At 39.2% G+C, this 19570-nt stretch overlaps 1 protein-coding gene across 2 annotated transcripts in view; it reads right to left on the bottom strand.

Moving 5' to 3' along the window:
• The window catches only part of arhgap40 (Rho GTPase activating protein 40), a 133316-nt gene that overhangs the window by 82613 nt on the left and 31133 nt on the right, over positions 1-19570 (bottom strand). Inside the window, exon 1 of one of the 2 annotated variants that reach the window (XM_072556491.1) lies at positions 10464-10523. The exons of the other annotated variant lie outside the window; for it this stretch is intronic. The gene's annotated coding sequence lies outside the window, so the exon portion shown is untranslated. Of the gene's footprint in view, positions 1-10463; positions 10524-19570 lie in introns of those variants that run through there. 2 annotated transcript variants of the gene reach the window in all.

The following is a 19570-nucleotide window of genomic DNA, read 5'->3' as shown; positions in this document are numbered from 1 at the left end:
TCCTTATGTCTTATCATTCATTGAAGACACCCTTGCATTGTTCCTTCTCCCAAAGTGTATTCCTTCACATTTTTTATCAGGATTATTCCACCTGCCATTCATCTGCCTATCTGTTCAGTCTGCTTATATCCTCCTGAAACCTAGCACCTTCCTGCTCACTGCCTACCACCAGCCAAAGTTTGTGTCATTCTTGAAGGTCATTATTGTGTTTTTGAATCAAAATAATCAAGAAAAAAGCAGACAATTCAGAACAGTCCTGAGGAACAAGTATAGAAAGGAACTCTTCAGAATACATTAATCTCAGTAAAAACAAAATTAGTTTGTGAGATTTCTAGACTGGCAGTGTTCAGTTAGAAGCCTGCAGATTATTAGAAGCTGGGAAAACCTAAGCTTTCAAATTTATCAATATTCATGTAAGAAGGCTCCACATTTCATAAACAGAACAGTCAGTTTAGTCAAATTTATATTTTTGATATGGAGGTATAATTTCTGAATTTGAATATCTGTTATGGATATTGTTGGGAAAATGAGTTGAAAACCTTGTTTTGCTTTGTGTTTTAAGATTTTTCTAAACTGTCTTTTGTACCTAGATAGCCTGTTGCTTTAGTTTTGTGTTCATCTTTTGCGAAATATATTTCTGTTCTGTTGTTAAATAACCTCTGCAGCCTGGTGTTACTATGTTTCAGTGACAAACCATGATGTTAGCAAAAGTAAAAATAACCACATATGATCTATCAGGTCAGATTTCATTCTTTTTTTGGGCTTGTCCAGTCGTATTGTCAGCTGGGATCATAACACTGGATTCTGGGCTTTTCTGTCCTTGCCTCATGATAAACTGTCATATTTTCATCGGACATATACTGTATACGCATATAACTTAGAGTGGGTCTTAAACTTATAGTGCCAAATGGTACAGCATTTATGACTCTGAGATATTTTCAAAGTTACAATTTATGATGTAAACAGAATGAAAATCTCTACCATAATACAGCCAAAACAAATGTAACTATAAACATGTTTGAGTTGAACGTATGTATGCCACAATTTCACACAATCTGTTGTGAACATAATCTAAGTTTTTAAAGGTTACACTTTCTCTTTCCAGTCCTAAGACCAAAACAGGAAACATGCGTATGTACTTATGAATGAAATGGGCTATAACTGACAACATAATAGTGATATGTGATAAACAACTACTTAGCTATCATTTCATATCACCTGCATCTCAGATGTAATTTATTTAATTAGTAGTATGTATCTTCTTTTACTCATGCAAATGATCAATGAAAGTCAGAGTCCAGATTTTCACTATTATGATCCTTAAAAAATTAAATGGTCCAAGATATTAGGAGAAAGTGAGGATTACAGATGCTGGAGATCGGAGTCAAAAGTGTGGTGCTGTAAAAGGACAGCAGGTCAGGCAGCATCCGAGGAGCAGGAGGGACAATATTTCCAGCATAAGACTTTCATCAGGAATGTGGGGGTTGGGAGGCAATGGGGCTGAGAGATAAATGAGAGTGGGTTGGGGTGGGGGGAGGGGGTGGGAGAGAGGGAAGATAGCTGGGAATGCAATAGGTAGATGGATTGGAGGAGAAGGCGACATGTCAGATTGAAGGGTGGAATGGATAGGTGGGAAGGAAGATGGACAGATAGGACAGTTCAAGAGGGCAGTGCAGAGTTGGAGGGTTGGATCTGGGATAAGGTTGGGGGAGGGGAGATCAGGAAACTGGTGAAATCAACACTGATGTCAGTTGGTTGGAGGGTTCAAAGGCATTCTTCCTCCAGACGTCGGGTGACTAGAATTTTGCGGTGGAGGAGACCTAGGACTTGCATGTCCTTGGCAGAGTAGAAGGGGGAGTTGAAGTTTGGTCACAGGGTGATGAGATTGATTGGTGCATGTGTCCTGGAGGTGTTCTCTGAAATGTTCTGCAAGTTGGCATCCTGTCTCCCTAACGTAGTGGAGACCACATCGAGAGCAATAGATATACTAGATGACGTGTGTGGAGATGCAGGAAAGTCTCTACCAGATGGGGAAGGATCCTTCATGGCCTTGGTGGGAGGTGAGGGGAGAGGAGTGGCGCAGGTTTTACACCTCTTGCAGCAGCAAGGAAAGGTGCCAGGAATGGAGGGAGTGTTGGTGGGGGTCATGGACCTCACGAGGGAGTCACGGAGAGAATGGTCTCTGCAGAATGCTTAAAGGGTAGGGAGGGAAATATATCCCTGGTGGCGGGGTCTGACTGTAGGTGGCAGAAATGGTGAAGGATGATGCGTTGTGACCAGAGGTTGGTGGGGTAGAAGTGAGGACCGGGGCGGTTCTGTCCTTGTTGCGATTGGAGGAATGGGGTTCAAAGGCGGAGGTGCGGGAAAGGGAGGAGGTGCGCTGGAAGGCATTGTTGACCACCTGGGAGGGGAAATTGCGATCCTTGAAGAAAGAGGTCATTTGGGATTTTCCGGATTGGATTGGTCCAAGATATTTACTGCCTAATTTTAAATTTCTAATATTTGGATATGCTGTAAAGTAAATTTGCATCAGGGATCATACAAAAATTATGCATTAGGAAACTAAGTACATAGGCTGTTAATATAGTTTCTTAGTGGCTTCTAACATTCATAAACTCAGATAATAAAACAACAAATTTACCATTTCATGAAAATCCAAGCTCTTATGTTTGGATATTTCAATAAACATTGATGATAAAGGCTGCAGTAACCTACTGTCATCATCACAAATTCACTGTTCTTTTCCAGTCTTTCAGTGAAACTATTTTATTATTTTGTCTAGTAAATTGTAAGATTTCCGACAATACTGCAATTTGTTACTGTTTTCAGTCTACAGCATATAATTTATCACTGGAAGAATTTATGTGTTGCTTTTATTGTTCTTTCTATGTAATGCTATGACTGGAACCCGTGCGAGTTTATAAACCTGGGTGAGGTGGGTGAACTGGCTCCACTTCATATGACCTCTTCCTCAGTCGGTTACAACAATATTCCTTTAAAAAGTGGCTTCGCTGATGACATGCTTTCAGCAATCAGAGAGGGTTATTTCTTTTTATTCTCACATGCACGAGTCACCTGTGGGATCTCTCAGCTGTGGCCCTTCACAGACACCTTAGCCCATTGAAACGTCAAACACAGGTTTAACACACTAGCACACAGAGACTGGAAGTCCTGTTGGTTTCAAACCCCTTTTCAAACATAAGTTTGTCTTTCACCCCGAAAACTGCCTTTCAACTCACATCAGGATTGCAGACTGGGATACAAGGCACAGAAAATCACATTCCAATTTTATTTTTTTTAAAATAAAATCTCTCCTTTATAAGTATTGTTGGCTGATGTTCTCTTGATACTCTATGGGTACACATTCCATAGTTACAGGAGGATTTTAACCACGAAATCTATATCTTCAGTCATCTTTTGGTTGCAAATCATTTTTCTTAAAGCCGCATGTTGAATTTAAATGTCCAAAATATCCATAAGTGCTTTGGGGGTAGGATCCATTTTCATGTTATTAAGGAGTGTATATGTTCTCACCCATAGATTGATTTGTGCCATTTTAGTATTTTCCAGAAGCAAGCTTTTGTGAATTTTAAGTAAAACGTTAGACTGAATGTTTAAAATGTAACATCTCACTCACATAAAACAATGAAACTACAATATATGATTGTCTCTGTCTCTTTCTTGGATGAGTTGAAACTTTGATTGTAAAGCAGAGGTTCCTTAATAGGTTGCAAGGCTTATTGCAGTCAAATCGCCAGGAGTCTGGTTCTCAGGTAAACTTGAAGTTGGAACTGGTCAGAGGGAGTGCTTCTTCCAATTCAACAGCATTGCACTTTATTATTTTGTCTGTCTAGTTCATTTGCAACTAGTTTGATGACTCTCTGAGGGAATTCCATCTTTCTGCAGATTTTACTTCTGCTGTCAGATTAAAAACAGTAAACAAAAAGAAAAATTCCCATCTTCTGGACTTGAAAAAGTTCAAAGTCCTTTATCCAAATAAAGTTGTGCGTCTTGTTTACACGTCCCACATTGTTATTTGATATTTTAGATGCACCCATCCCATTTTGGATATTGGAAACCATTATTACAAAATGAAACATTGGTGGGGTTAATTCACATTCATTTAACATCCATAAAGGTTCAATGTGTCTTTTGTCCATGGTGAAACTGAAGAATGAGCTGGCTAGAATATTACAAGTCTCTTGTTAATGATCTATCCATAAACAATGGGGTGTCTGAATTCCTACATGGTTGTGAACAGGCAAACTTAATCAAGTGTTTGCTTGAGACTCAAGACTGCCTGAGTCTCAAAACGCTAAATGTCACATGGTTTGCAACAACTTTTTTAGATCCCTGTTTAAATATTTAAATTAGAGCTAAAAAGATCATAATATATTGAGGAATGACTGATTTTTTTGTTGTTATTCTCATTAACCTCTTTAGCCTGGTCTCCAATTGTTCTGATCTAATATGAACTGTCCCAAGATGCTAATTTCTGAATGGAAGTTAAAATTAACAAATCTTTTAACAGGCTATGGATAACTAAATGAAGCAAAATTAGAAGCAGCCAATACTTTTTTACACGTGAAGCATTGATGCATTTCTTCCTTTGGGAGATTAGCCATCACAGTAACATTCTGTCCCAGCTCCCAGAAACTTGTTATGTTTACTAACAATTTGTTAGAGGCAGTTGACTTCACCATTTGCCCATGTTAGACTCAACATCAACTGATATGTAGGTGTATTCATAAACACATCAAGCAACTATCTATAATTAGCAATGATGAAAAAAGATTTCTCATGCAAGGTTTTGTGTCTGCATGATTATATGAAATTATATGAAAAATTTGCTGACTTTCTGAACCTTCATTTTCAATCATATTGTATTATGCATCATATAATCGATTGGTTCAAAGAAATTGAATACCTGGGATCTTTATGAGTAAATGCATTGGATTGATGCAATTTTTTTTCTGATTATTCATCACAGAAACAAGCATGAACACAAATAAATGCACTCTTGATTCTCCCAAAAGAAAATATGAAGATAAATATTGTGATACTGCACTCTTTACACAGTGTATTGCATGACAGGAGTACATATCAGACATTCAGCTGTAAACGCACCTATTTTGAGTCCTACACAATTTTCTGATTAAGTGGTGTTTATACACTAGGTACAAAGAAGCAAGTAAAGTTGACCTGATCTATATCAATCCTTATAGTCCTAAGCATAAGTGAGACATGAGTAATGAGTCCTGCGGTACATTATCACTTCCATAGAAAAGGCACAGGAACACAATGGCATTGATTGATTTCACATATTTTTCTGAGTTTTCCAACACACAATATCCCATTCCCCCACCATTAGACCTTCCCCCATTATTCCCAAAATGTCACAGAAAATTCCCATTGACCTACAGCAGAACTGACTGAACAAAAATGCATTGTTTCAGGTTTATGATTTTCTCCTGCAATGATAAGTTAAAGTCCTTTTCCACAACATGTCCTTTATTCTTCCCAAATTTTCAGTGCTAGATTTAATGTATATGTCCTATAGTTCAAGGATTAAACTCGCTCCACCACCAATGCTCAGTAGCAGCAATGTGTACCACCTACAAGCTGCACTGCAGAAATTTTCCAAGGATCGTTAGATAGCACTCCCCAAACCATAACGATAACCATCTTGAATGACAAGGGCAGCAAATACACGGGAACACCACCACCATCTGCAGGTTCCCTTCGAAGCCACACATTCTGGAATTCCCTCCCTAGGGGCAATGTGGGTCCACCTACAGCAAATGGACTGCAGCAGTTCAAGAATTCAGATAACCACAACCTTCTCAAGGGCAACTACAGACAATCAATAAATATTGGCCAGCAAAACCCATGTCGCACAAGAGAATAATTTTTTTTAAAGTCTAAAAACCTCTTCATTCTCACGACTGTATATCTTGAGCAACTCCAAGGTATTGTATAGCAACTCTACCAAAAATAGCAGACTGAATCTTGCATTTTTAACCTAAGTCCCAGTTGCATTGAGATTTTGGAGGGTTTATTGCTGAGAGGTCTAGTGCATTTTCTCATCCTATCTTACAGTTCCCTCATAATTACCTATCATGCCAATTCAAAGTGTTTCATATATGATTCCCTCCTCATCTTATCATGCACCATTCCCACAATAACCCATTATTCAGCGGATATCCCAGAAGTCACCGATATCCCTTATGTCCGTATCATGTCCATAGACATTGGGTGTGTGTGGCCCATGCCAAAGGAAAAAGTCCAAGATGTTGGTGTCCATTGTCCAGCATGGAGATCATCCAGAGGGAGCAGTGAGCTAAATCCACTATCTGCTTGCTCTGGTTCCCTTGTTGAGAGTTCCCAATGCCACACTTGTTTTGTACAATAGGAGTGTGAATATTAATTAGGCTGTTCGTGAGGCATTGCACAATCAATAATGATCATAATTTGACAATGCTGGATTTGACAGAATCCTGTCTCGCTGCTTGTGAGCAGCATAAAGATGGAACTAGGTAACATCAATGTTGAGATGAGCTTCAGCACATGTGATACCCAATTCTTCCACAAAGCTTGCTTTGGTCCCCATTGCTCAGATCCTTATAAGATTCTACACATGACTTTGACCAATTATCTTTGAAAATGGAGTTGTAATTCAGAGAACTGGAGAACAATCTTCTTAATATTAATGTCTCTCATCATTATTCCTCACAACAAGGTAAATATAGGCCATTCTCACTGGGCTTCAGGTATTCAGAAAAGTAAGAAATACTTAATAAAAAAATAATGGCCTAATTTTAAATCTATTCATACAAATTTATGTCCATTGATTATCGGATGAAACTTGGTCCATTAGTTGTGAATGTTGTGGCTCAGAAAAATCACCTTTAATCACTGAGAATTGCTTGGAATTTTGCCTCCAGTTCATGGAAATAGGCATGATTAGTAAGTTTACAGATGACACTAAAATAGGCAGTACCATGGACATAAGGAAAGTTATTCAAAATTGCAGCAGGACCTTGATCTGCTGAGGAAGTGGGCCAAGAAATGGCAAATGGAGTTTGATATAGCTGTGTGAGGTCTTGCATTTTGGAAAGTCAAATCAAGGTAGGAGTTTCCTGGTGAATGGCAGGGCTTTAAGGAGTATGGTGGAACAGGAGGACCTTGGAGTTCAGGTGCACGGTTCTCTGACAGTGGAGTCACAGATAGGCAGGGCAGTGAAGAAGGCTTTTGGCACACTGGCCTTCATCAGTCAGGGCATTGAATAAAGAAGTTGGAAAGTTATGTTGCAGTTGTACAGGACATTGTTGAGGCCACACTTGGAATATTGTGGTCAGTTTTGGTCACGTTACTATACAAAGGATGTTATTAAACTGGAAAGAGTGCAAAAGAAATTTACAAGAATGTTGCCAGGATTCAATGGTCTGAGTCATAGGGAGAGGTTGGACATTTTTCTTAAGAGCATTGGAGACTGAGGGGGAATCTCATAGAAGTGTATAAGATCATGAGAGGCATGGACAGGGTGAATGCACTCAGTCTTTTTCCCAGGGTTGGGGAATCAAGGACTAGAGGGCATCAGTTTAAGGTTAGAGAGGAAAGAATAAAAGGAACCTGAGGGCCACAGAGGGTGGTAAGCATATGGAATGAGCTGCCAGTGGAAGTGGTTGAGACGGGTACATGAACAACATTTTAAAGGTATTTGAACAAATACATGGATAGGAAAGGTTTAGAAGGTTATGGACCAAGTGCAGGGAAATGTGGTTAGCGTTGACAGACATTTGTTCAGCAAGGTCCAGTTTGGGGCAACAGCCTGTCTCCATGCTGTAGGACTGTATGACCCTGTGACTCTATGTCTCTAGCTCTTATGTCCACAAGATAATTTTATGCAATAGTATGGATAAGCTAGAAGATATTCTGGTAAAATAGAAAAGATATAAATGTCTCAAAAACTTCTTCCGCCTGACTAGAGTGAGCCTCCAAGTTACCAAAACAACATTTGTAATCCTGGGCACGTAAGGTCCTCCAATTCCTCAAAGATTTCTGCCAGACATGCTACACTGGTGCCCTTGCTGAAGCCCTTATCAACAATACCTTGGGGATTAACATTAATCAGAAGTTTAATTGGAGCAGTCCTAATAACATTGTGGCTACAAGATCAGGTCAAAGACTTGGCATATTGCAGTGAATATCACATCTCCTGCCTCCCCAAAGTCTGTTCACTATTTATAAGACACAAGTCAGGTGTGTGATGGGATACACTTCAGTTTTTGGATAAATGCAGTTCCAATCACACTCCAGAAACTCAATAATCATCCAAAACAAAGTATCTTTACTTGATCATCATCCCATCAAACACCTTAAGCACTCATACCTCCGCCAGTATCGCTGAGTGACCACAGTGCGTGCTAACCACAACTGGCACTGCAGCAATTTGCCAAGGCTACCTCGATTGCACTTTCCACAAGATAACCGTGGTGGCTCAGTGGTTAGCACTGCTGCCTCCCAGCGTCACGGACCTGGGTTTGATTCCAGCCTCAGGCGACTGTCTGTGTGGAGTTTGAACATTCTCCCCGTGTCTGCGTGGGTTTCCTCCAGGAGCTCCAGTTACCTCCCACAGTCCAAGATGTGCTGTTTAGGTGAATTGGCTATGCTAAATTGCCCATAATATTCAGGGATATGGAGGTTAGGTGCATTAGTCAGGGGAAATATAAAGCAATAGAGTAGGGGAACGGGTCTGGGTGGGATAATCTTTGGAAGGTCAGTGTGGACTTGCTAGGCCAAATGGCCTGTTTCCACACTGTAGGGATTCTATGATCTCTGACCCTTGGCATCCAATGTAGACAGCTGACTACATGGGCCATTGTATGAAAAGGAAGATAATGGAGAACCTTGGGTGGGAAACTGAATTAAGTACTCCTCCTCCTCACCCATAAATAGTATTTTGAAGGCAGTTACCTACTCTCTGAAACTGTCCTTGGCTCATTTCATCTGCTAGACATTTCCCCAGGCCACATGCTGTAAAATCTCCAGAGTAAGTCAAGATTTTCAGCCTCAGGAAAACATTACGTTGTAAATCTGCTGCTTGCCCTCAATGCAGTCTCCATAATTCTTAGATATCTGATAGAATATGGGGAGAAAGTGTTGGAAGCAGGTTGGGGCTGGGCTTGATGCCTTCAACATCTAGATCAGAAGCATCCTAAACAGTTCTATGTATAATTCAGATCACTAAGCCTTCACACATTTCCAAGTGAATTCTCCCTCCTGTAAATCCCTCTACTAACCACTTGAGACCTCATTATTTTTCCTCTTGGATTAGAGAACAGCATGGTTGCAGGGATGTATCGCTGAAGCTGCATAAGGTTCTAGTCAGGCCACATTTGAAATATTGTGGGCAGTTTGGGACCCTGTATTTAGGGAAAGATGTGCTGGTCTTGCAGGAGGTTCAGAGAAGATTCAGAAGAATGGTCCTAGGAATGAAGGACTTGTCATCTGAAGAGCAGTGAGGAATCTGGATCTGTATTTCGTGGAGTCTAGAAGACTGAGAGGGGAATCACATTGAAACTTACAGAATGCTGAGACACCTGGATGAATGGACATAAAGAAGATGTTTCCACCAGTAGAAGAGACTAGGACCAGGTACAGACACAGAGTGAAAGAACAACCTTTTACAATTGAGATGAGGAGGAATTTCTTCAGCCAGAGGGTGGTGAATCTGTGGAACTCATTGCCACAAAAGGCTGTGCAGGTCAAGTGTTTGAGTGTATTTAACACCAAGAATATATAGACCATCGATTAGTGGGAGGATCAAAGGTTTGAAGAGAAGGCAGGAGAATCGGATTGAGAAACATATCACCCGTGATTGAATGGTGGAGTACACTCAATGGGTTGAATGGCCTAATTCTGCTCCTATAACTTATCATCTTATAACAATTCATCATTGAAAATTTACCCTCATGAATCAAACTTATAGAGAATGCAGTATTGAAAAAAGCAGTAAAATATTTTTAAAAAATAAACAATTGAGCCATTAGCAACAGATTAGACAGCACATAAATATAGGGCATCTAATAATCAGTATGTATATCAAAAATAAGTGCAGCAATGCAATAATATGTCTACCTGAGAGGACAATCCTTCTTCCACTTCATCAAAATCTCAAGTTAACAGTGATGTTCAAGATATTAATACAATAAAAACTATTTGACAAAAATTGAACTGTAATAGAAATACAAGATACTGGAAGTACACCAAAGAAATCAGTATCAAAAAATAAAGTTAAAAATCACACAAGACCAGGTTATAGTCCAACAGGTTTATTTGGAAGTACTACCTTTCAGAGCACTGCTCATTCATCAGGTAACTAGTGGGGCAGGATCATAAGACACAGAATTTATAGCAAAAGATCACAGTATCACACAATTAAAATGATATATTGAACAAACCTAGGTTGCTGTTAAGTCTTTCATCTTTTAGAATGGGTTGCAGGTTTCGAAAACTTTCCATGCTCATCCAACTTTGTACATTGTTAATGACAGTGTTTTTACAATCAATTTTGCAGATCAGGAAGTAGAGCAGACCGTCAAATACATAATAGCTTCCTGTATTCCAAAAATATAAGGCATTATAGAAGACAGGCTTTAGAGATAGCCAATCACAATTCCAACACAGTTTTTTCAAAGGAAGTTGTGAATTAAGAAACAGGTCATTTTTTATGCTTCTTGCAAAATGAATCATATGCTATATTTACATGCAGGCTGCAAGTAATAACTTGCCATTGCAACACAATGAAACCCTGCAGAAAGTTAACAGCAGCAATAAGGAAAAATGTGTCCGCTCTGAACCTTGAGCCACTCATTTGATCATTACTCCTCAGTACAATGAAAATCCATCAGAATGGCACAAATACTAAGAGCTTTGGAGCATTAATTGCCTGTTATCTCCTTTCATCTTCAATTCCCTTTCATCCAAACTGATCAAAGAAGCAATATTCTACTTTGAATTATGGCTAAACCTCTCTAAAATAACACATTGATTAAACAAAATGTTAATTTTTGGAATAATGCTCAATCAGATCAGGTCAAAACTCGGTGCAGTGGGCAGCTGGCAAGGCTAGGCATCATTTCACAACTGAAAATGAACAAATATTATTCAACACATAATTCATTGGAACAGACAACCTAACAAATTTATTCAAGATTAAACAGAAGCATTAAAAAGATGTTACTCTGTTTTATATTGTGATGTTTGAACTCTGAGGCTTTGTGCTTCAGGTTCTATATGAACCAGAGCAGATAACCTGTTTACTGAAGCCTGTTTTAAGCAAACGTTCTCGTCTTAATTAGACAATAGACAATAGACAATAGACAATAGATGCAGGAGTAGGCCATTCAGCCCTTCGAGCCTGCACCGCCATTCAATATGATCATGGCTGATCATTCCCAATCAGTATCCTGTTCCAGCCTTATCTCCATAACCCTTGACTCCACTATCTTTAAGAGCTCTATCCAATTCTTTCTTAAATGAATCCAGAGACTGGGCCTCCACTGCCCTCTAGGGCAGAGCATTCCACACAGCCACCACTCTCTGGGTGAAGTAGTTTCTCCTCATCTCTGTCCTAAATGGTCTACCCCGTATTTTTAAGTTGTGTCCTCTGGTTCGGCACTCCCCCATCAGCGGAAATATGTTTCCTCCTGCCAGAGTGTCCAATCCTTTCATAATCCTATACGTTTCAATCAGATCCCCTCTCAGTCTTCTAAACTCAAGGGTATACAAGCCCAGTCGCTTCAGTCTTTCCGTGTAAGGCAATCCTGCCATTCTAGGAATTGACCTCGTGAACCTACGCTGCACTCCCTCAATAGCCAGAATGTCTTTCCTCAAATTCTCACAAAGTAGTCTGAGGTTCTTGTTTTCTCTCTACAACTTGCAAGAGGTAAGATTCAACATACATCCTTTGAGTCTAGGAATTGGGAAGTCATGTTGATGTTGTACAGGACATTGGTGAGGCCTTTTCTGGAATACTGTGTCCAGTTCTGACCACGCAGTTATAGGAAGGATATTATCAAGCTGGAGAGGGTTCAGAAGAGATTTACCAGGATGTTGCCGGGTATGGAGGGTGTGAGTTACAAAGAAAGGCTGGATAGGATGGGATTTCTTTTCCACTGGAGCGTAGGAGATTAAGAGGTGACCTCATAGCAGTTTATAAAGTAATGAGGGGTATAGATAGACTTAATGGTAGTTGTCTTTTCCCGAGGATGGGGATTTCAAGACGAGAGGGCACATTTTAAAGGTGAGAGGAGAGGCTTAAAAAAGATATGAGGGGCAATTCTTTTACACAGCAGTTGGTTTGCATGTGGAATAAAGTTCCTGAGAAAGTGCTGGATGTCGGTACAACTACAGCATTTCAAAGACATTTGGATAAGTACATGAATAGGAAGGTTTGGAAGAATATGGGCTAGGAGCAGGCAGGTGGGACTAGTTTAGTTTGGGATTATATTCACCATGGACTGGTTGAATCATTGTTTCTATGCTGTATGACCTTATGACTCTATACATTACTAATTGCAATAGGGATCCAAGGAACAGAAGTACTGAGCAATAGTGGACAAAAGCACGTCTTCACGTGAAATCATGTCTACCAATAAAATAGTATTATAGAAATAAAATAAATACAGGCAACCAGTTTGCTCATTCCTGTCTGGTAGGAAATAAAATTGAAAAAGAAAGTAACACAGGGATGTCATTTTATGCTACTGTTCAAGAATAATAGATAGTATCATTGCTGAGTCATGCTGATTAATCTGTTAGAACTGAAATATAACATGATATTTCTTAGTTTAGTGCTCTCCGTGCTAAGTATGAAACCACACAGATTAGGAAACCTTTGCAGGGAAGTATTCTCACAAAGAAATTGAGTGGATCCACCAACATGGATCACCCTTGGTACATTTCAAAGTTTACACTACACTAAGTCTAATGTCGATAGGATAAAAATAATTTAAATACCCTCCCACAAGGGCACCAAAGGGTCGGAATCCATTTCAAATTCTTTGGTTTTATTTATCAGATAATATTTATCATGAAGGGCATACTATAAACTTTTAATGTAAACCTGATGAAGCACCTCAGAGTGCCACATATTACTGTATATGAGAAGAAACTGAATTGTATTTCATGTAATATCAAATTTGTACTGTAATGTACTTTTGAATGTTATGAACAAGTATATTTTTGCAAAAGAAAACTCTTTCATTATCTGTTTACACTATGAACCAGATTTTGCCTTATCGATTATTATGTCCATATATTTATATTGGAGCTATTTAAGTACATTTGTCATGTAATATTTGCCATGTTTCACGGACAGAAGTGCCATGATACCAAAACTCTCAGGAGAGCAATCAAAACCATAACAATTTACCAAAGACAGTCCCTACTATAAATATGACACAGGAACTTACATAAATTTGAAATATAGAATTTAGAACAGATTTGATGACTTTCAAATGGATATTGGATTATGGCTAAGTACCCTGGTCCAATTATTCCAACTACACAGTCAGGTCAGTTAGACACAATAGCTTGCAAGGATAACAACAGAAAATTTGCCATTACCTCAATCAGTTGATAATGTGGAAAGCCAAAAATGAGACCAGAAATGGGAGTTCTGGTAGCAGCAGTTACAGTGCGAGAGAGTAGCTTCAGATTTTTGTACATGAATAAGCAGCATCATTATATCAGCAGTTTTTTTTAATGTATTGCAGGTCTAATAGCTGATGATATTCTGGTGAGACAAAGCATGGAAGAAATACCAGAGTCTGATATAATGATTAAAGCATTCAATACACATTTCAACCCTAAAAAAAATTTAGTTGCACAATGGGTGAGATTTAATCAGTAATGGGAACATTGAAGAAAATCAACAGGCGCCTTTGTAATGCATTTATAACCTAGCACAGTGTTCTTGATTCTGAGCTTTGAAGAATAAATTACTTAGAGACCATCTATAGGAGTTGATGTGAGAGATGAGAAGTTAATCAGATTTTCTTTGGTCCAAGGAGGATTCAATTTTGGAGCGGACAATCTAATTCAATACACTGGCAATGAAAAGGGGTTTAAAATCAGTCAGTACCGCAAGGAAACAGAGGAGATTCTCTTGATGTGTTTTGTTTGCTGGGCCAAAGCTGGCATTGTTACTCTACCAAGCACCTATAAAACCAACAGGAATCCAATACCATCAACTATATTCGGAAGTAAAGATGTAGCTCCAAAATGAATCACAGGCACAGCAAATGCCCAGCAAGGGATTCAGAATGCTATAAAGGTGGCCAGTTAGGACACTTTAAAACAAATTGTAAGGTCGAAGGACGGGTAGTTTTGAGGAGGCAGGAGGCTGCAGACAGACTTGGACAGGTGAGGAGAGTGGACAAAGAAGTGGCAGATGGGATATAAAGTGGGAATATGTGAGGTTATGCAGTTTGGTAGGAAGAAGAGACACAGACTATTTTCTAAATGGGAAAGACTTCAGAAATCTGTTGGGAGTACTTACAAAAAGTGCTGTTGGGTTCTGTATAATGGATGTTGTTTTGTTTTGGAATTTGCAAAAGTGAGTTGTGGGATTAATGGGATTATATGTTTTTGTCATTTATTGTTCAAACAAAATCTACAACATTGTGTGCTTATTTTTCAGTAAAAGACAACTTCACTGGTATACAAAAGCCAGATTTTGACCTGGGATCAGACTTGTCCAATAATAACACCAGTTGACCATAGTTCAAGGCTTTGCTATTTTCATTCTTCAATACTGTTAAAATAGAACCCATATTTGATTGGCCTTCCCTATTACCCATCAAATTTATATCCTTTTTTTGTAATTTATTTGTGAGGACTCTCAAATCCCTCCATGCTGCACCTTTCTGTTCATATATAGTGAAAGTATACACTCATTAATCTCAAAACATTCCTTTATACATTTAAAAAGAAGCAAAATGGCTTTTGTATAATACCTAAAACATGTCCCTGATGCGTTACCAAACCACCACTCATACCATACTCACTCCAGAATGCCTGTATCTAATACTTTGGTATGTTTAAGTAACTTGTGACTTCAGCTTGTAGACTGGGACAGCAGATAGCTGCAGCATGGAAATATCATGCACCTGAGCTTTAATGTATTCAGTTTTAAGTAACCTCTTTAGGATTTTATCCTGACACCTCTGGTCCAGGACTACTTGTAACTCTTCACTCTAAAGTAATCTAGTTCATAACACATTCTTCCCTTTAAATAAGCAAAAGTCTACACATCCATTTTTTTTTCCAGGACTACTCCAAACTCAAAATAAAGCTAACAAAAAACTCTCTCTCTAAACTCTGGGTATTTCTTTTAAGCTTAAAAAAAAATCTCTCTTATCCTCTACTGAAAACAACAAATGTTGGAGATCACAGCGAGTTGGGCAGCATCCATGGAGAGAAAGCAAGCTAACGTTCTGAGTCTAGATGACTCTTCAGCATGTTTGGTTTTCAGTTCAGATTTCAGTATCTACAGTAATTTGCTCCTCTTCTGTCCTCGAAACTGGAGATTGTTTATCTTATTAGGTTGTACACAACAATGTACACAGAAACATATCAATTCTAAAACCACACCTCAAAACCTGCTTTAAAAGAATTCACTATGGCTACAGAAATATTTACAAGTTAATCATTAATATCAGAAGCACAGAAAACTCATTGTTTACACTTAAAAACCAGAACTCAAACTTACAAGAAGTAATATTAAAATATATCTCCATCCCACAGTTAACATGCATCAACATGTCACATATGCTAGTTATGCACTCCTCCACAGCGACCAGCATGTGCAGCAATGATTGTTCCTCAGGTTCTAACAATACTTTTCTTTTGAATATGCACTTACAAATACCGGGATGTTTTACCCGCATTGCAGTTGCTGGTGAAATCACTCTCCTAATAACAACAAGAGGCCTCTTCTTCCCCTCTGCTTCACCAACTCCACCATCCTCACAAATTCTATTTACAAAGTTCCATTTGTCCTTTCCTCAAATAAAGTTAATTGCTATAGTATAGCAGGTAAGTAATTGCAGCACAAGGAGATTCTGCAACATTACATGTGCCATTTCCAAGTGCACGAAGGAGTGCGGTGTTGCTTTAATACTCTTCCTGCTGTTACCCTGCAGTTACTTGTATGGAGTCTATGTAACTAATGACTGTTGAGTGATTTATAAGTGGAAAAATGAGTCAAGCATGTTTACATTATGTAGTTTGCGTGCATACAAATATTGAGTGAAAAATAAACTTTTCAACAAGGGCTCTCAAATAATTTTTTAAAAGGTTAATGCTTACTTTTTCCTTCTTGGTACAGTTATGAAGCTGAGTACTTTTCATGCCTTTGGCATAATCTTGCTGTTGATTTGAGCTACTTCCTGGCGTGCTCTAAGTACCTTGATGATGTTCCTTGACTGACAGAGAAACAAGGCAATCTTTCTTTGCTTCCTCCCTGCAACAGCTTAACAATGGCCTCAACATCAGAGCAGCATGTCCTGGTGTAATTAGCTACTTACAGGCACCATGATGCAAATGATTTTTTTTTCAGCTTGTCATAAAGTCCCCCTTCCTGGCAATTTCACTTCAACAAAGAACGAAAGGAAAGAAATTACTTCTTGGAAGCCCTTCAGGATATTTGGTCAGAAGTTGTTTGTCTTTAAAATACTCAACCAGATTCAGGTAATGTATCTGTTCCACAGGCTTTCTCAAGCCCCCAAGTAGAACCAATCTCTTGAAGCAGCCCCAGACCTTTATGACCTGCAGCAATGGTTTTTTTCCTATATGCTTGTGAGTCTTCAATTAGGGGCCTCAGCTTCCATCACAGAAAATATGATGAACACCGATAGCAAGTCTGGGTGCAGAGAAGTGACATTCGGTGCTATTTCAGTGCACTGCCCAGACTGTATGCTCACTTTCATGAATGCAAGGCAGACTGACACTTAATCAGTGGCAAAGGAGCTGCAAGTGCAATTATGGACATTCAACAAGGAAAGAACAGCCTTGACTATGATACTCTTATGTTCAAACAGTAGACCAAGTTACAGATTGATGAAGGCAGAGGTGTGGACGTTGTCTATATGGACTTCAGTAATGCATTCAACAAGGTTCCACATGGTAGATTGGTTAACAAGGTTAAATCACATGAAATACAGGGAGGACTAACCATTCAGTTACAAAATTGGCTAGAAGGCAGGAGACAGAGGGTGGTGGTGGAGGGTCGCTTTTCAAACTGAAGGCCTGTGACCAGTGGTGTGCAGTAAGGATTGGTGCTGGGCCCACTGCTTTTTGTCATTTATATAAATTATTTGAATGCGAATCTAGGAGAGGGCAACAAAATTGCTGGTGTAGTGAACAGCGAAGAAGGTTACTTCAGAGTACAATGGGACCCTGATCAGATGGGCTGATGAGCGCAGGAGTGGCAGATGGAGTTTAATCTAGATAAATGTGAGGTGTTGCAGTTTGGAAAGGCAAATCAGGGCAGGACTTAGACACTTAATGGAAAGGTCTAGGGGAGACCTTGGAGTGCAGGTTCATATTTCCTTGAAAGTGGAGTCACAGGTAGATAGGTTAATGAATAGGGTGTTTGGTATGCAAGCCTTTAGTGGTCAGTGCATTAAGTATAGGAGTTGGGAGGTCATGCTGCAGCTGTACAGGACATTGGTTTGGCCACTTTTGGAATTCTTCATTCAATTCTGGTCTCCCTGTCATAGTGAAGACGTTGTGAAACTTGAAAAGGTTCAGAAAAGATTTATTTGGATATTGCCAGGGTTGGCAGGTTTAAGCCATAGGGAGAAGCTGGATAGACTGGGGCTAATTTCTTTGGAACATCAGAGGCTGAGGGGCGACGTTATAGGTGTTTATAAACTCATGAGAGTCATGGAAACGGTGAGTAGACAAGGTCTTTTTCCTCAGGTAGTGGAGTCCAAAACTAGAAGGCACAGGTTTAAGGTGAGAGGGGAAAGCTTTAAAAGGGATCTAAGGGGCAACTTTTTCATGTAAAGGGTGGTGCATGCATGGAATGAGCTGCCAGAGAAAGCAGTGAAGACTGGTACAATGACAACATTTAAAAGGCATCAGGATGAATACATGAATAGGAAGGGTTGAAGGAAAATGGGCCAAATGCTGGCAAATGGGACTAGATTACTTTGGGATATGCGGTTGGATTGGTCAAGTTGGACCAAAGGGTCTGTTTCTGTGATGTACATTTCTGTGGCTCAGTTCACTCAAATCACTTGAGAAATATATCATACATTGTACCGGAAGGTAACAGGTGTTCCAGAAGGTAAATGCTTGTAAGAAACAAATATCTTCAAGATAACTGGTGAAAAGAAAAAAAAGAAATAAGAAGGAAGAAAAACTGAAGATCTAAGAAGCTATCAGGTAGAATTTCTATACAAATATCTGAAACTAGAGCATTCCCAGGAAACCTTTCGTAAGCCGGAAATGGTGTAAAGTGAAGGTGCATTATTTAAACAGTTCTCAAAAACAGATCCTAATGTAAGTATTTTGTAAAAGCAAATTTGTGTAAAGTGAACATTCGATAAGCAGGGGTTACCTGTACTAGTTGTAAAGTTGTAGCGATATTAAATCTCATTCAAAGTGAATCTGATGAATGATTGTTACCTCAAGATGGTCTCAAACCCTTTGCTAAAATGCAAAGTCTCATTTCAGAAACACCAAACTCATCTTAAATTGCACATTTTTGTTCATTTAACATTAGATCCTGATCACTTTGGCATAAAACTTAAGTTAAAGCGAGTTTACAAACCTAGCTCAGTATTCAGGATCTCTTAAAACTTGTATCTTCCAGTCAGAAAAAGTACCCGAGCTCATACCATATTCCTCTGCATTGTTTGTAGGTAGGCAATTCATGCTTGTATAAGGAATATCAACAGCAGAATGCAGGACAAGCACAAAGGGTAAAATTTCCTTGAAATGTCTGGACTCTTTGGGATTCAATCACATTTTTGTCAGTGGCATGTCATTTTGTACAATCTTCTGGGGAGTGGCTGGTTAACAGTTTGGGAGCAGGTAGCCGTACATGATGGGCGTCAGCTTGCAACAGAAGTACTCAGAGGTAGCAATGAGTTTGAGATCAACTCTGAGGCATTTCTCTCCAAATACAGTAATCCCTTTTCCCAAAGCCACCTCCCACAGAGCTGCAGAATTGCCAGGTTATGTGGTAACCCAACGTTAAATTGAATAGTCAATTTTAAAAGATAGCAGCTTCTCTTTGGACACTGGAAATGTCTTCCGAATCTTTATTTAAAGATCGGTCAAAAACCAACGACTGTTTATTGATGAATTTAGAATGGAGTTCTGGTCAGGAGGATGCTGTGGGTCAGACAGGACAATTAAAAGGTGGTTTCCCCAAATAAGTTTATGGAATCATCAATATTCCAAATGCTGGGTCAAATCAGCCTCTGTACACTCTCCAGTTTGTTATCTGAAAACAGTTTGTTAACTGTTTGTTAACTGAGCATCACTGTGT

The sequence above is a fragment of the Chiloscyllium punctatum genome, chromosome 37 (genome assembly GCF_047496795.1).
Source record: "Chiloscyllium punctatum isolate Juve2018m chromosome 37, sChiPun1.3, whole genome shotgun sequence".
Classification (NCBI taxonomy): domain Eukaryota; kingdom Metazoa; phylum Chordata; class Chondrichthyes; order Orectolobiformes; family Hemiscylliidae; genus Chiloscyllium; species Chiloscyllium punctatum.
The sequence above is the reverse complement of the archived record's forward strand: the minus strand, read 5'-3'. Positions and strand labels throughout refer to the sequence as shown.